General features: G+C 35.9%; 1 non-coding gene across 1 annotated transcript; it reads right to left on the bottom strand.

The window, feature by feature from the left end:
* Nucleotides 1–231: 231 nt before the first annotated feature.
* On the bottom strand, nucleotides 232–313 carry TRNAS-GCU (transfer RNA serine (anticodon GCU)). The gene has a single exon. It is a non-coding gene; the product is annotated as a tRNA-Ser (tRNA).
* Between the last annotated feature and the right edge of the window lie 1,011 nt (nucleotides 314–1,324).

Below are 1,324 nucleotides of genomic sequence, written 5' to 3' on the forward strand. Positions count from 1 at the left end.
AAAATTTTAGTTCATGTCACCTACGAGATTGGAAACTCTGGGAAACCCCATGTACTTAGCAAGCACAGGCCTTAACCACTCGGTAAGCCTAATTAACTCGGCATTAAAATTTTATTTCACGTCGCCTGAGAGATTCGAACTCGCGGGGAAACCCCATGTACGCCAAAACAACACATGTCCCTTGTAGTAGAAGTCTAAGCCTAACTAACTCGGCATTAAAATTTTATTTCACGTCGCCTGAGAGATTCGAACTCTCGCGGGGAAACCCCATGTACTTAGCAGGCACACGCCTTAACCACTCGGCCAAAGCAACACATGTCTTTTGTAGTAGAGATCTAAGCTATACAAAAAATTGAAAGTTAAACTTTTTCTAATAGATTTTGAAAAAAAATAAAAGAAAAAAAAAATACAAATATCTTATTAACTCGGCATTAAAATTTTATTTCACGTCGTCTGAGAGATTCAAACTCTCGCAGGGAAACCCCATGTACTTAGCAGGCACACGCCTTAACCACTCGGCAAAAGAGACACATGTTCTTTGTAGCCGAGGTCTAAGCTATACAAAAATTTGAAAGTCAAACTTTCTCTAATACATTTTCAAAAACAATAAAAGAACAAAAATTACTTACTATGACTCAAACACAAGTAATTGTCAAAATTAGTGCAACACTCAAACACAAGTAATTGTCAAAATTAGTGCAACTTATTGTTAGATGGAATTAGTAACTTGTTAAGCCATTCATCCTTATTAGGAGGAATAGTTTATTTCAGTAGAGTTTTTGTAGGAGCTATTAGGATTTATTTTTGTTTAAATAGGAGCCCTCCGCCTTATTAAAACACAAGCCACAGTAAACGGTTTATTATTTCAGTTGTTCCTGTATTATCTTCTTTGAGTAATAATAATTTCATATTTATTCCCACCTTTGAGCGTGAGATATTGTGACCGTTGGTATCAGAGCCAAGTTGGTACGGTTTGATATTATTACTCAACGAGATGAATGGTGGAGGTCCTTCTATGGGTGTAGCTATGAAAAAGATTGTTGTCAATAACTATAGTTATTGGAAGTTATGCATGGAAGCTTATATACAAGGGCAAGATTTGTGGGATTTAATTGAAGGTGATGACACAGAAATTTCAGCAGATACTCCACAAAATGCAAAATTACGCTAACAATGGAAGATCAAATGTGGAAAAGCTTATTTACCTTGCGAACTTTGATTAGCAAGGAGTATATTGATAATGTTCGTGATTTAAAGTCACCCAAGCAAGTGTGGGAAACCCTTCAAAAGTTGTTCACTATGAAAAATATATCTCGATTGCAAT

Source organism: Cucurbita pepo, chromosome 13 (assembly GCF_057944985.1).
Source record: "Cucurbita pepo subsp. pepo isolate OVF chromosome 13, ASM5794498v1, whole genome shotgun sequence".
NCBI lineage: Eukaryota > Viridiplantae > Streptophyta > Magnoliopsida > Cucurbitales > Cucurbitaceae > Cucurbita > Cucurbita pepo.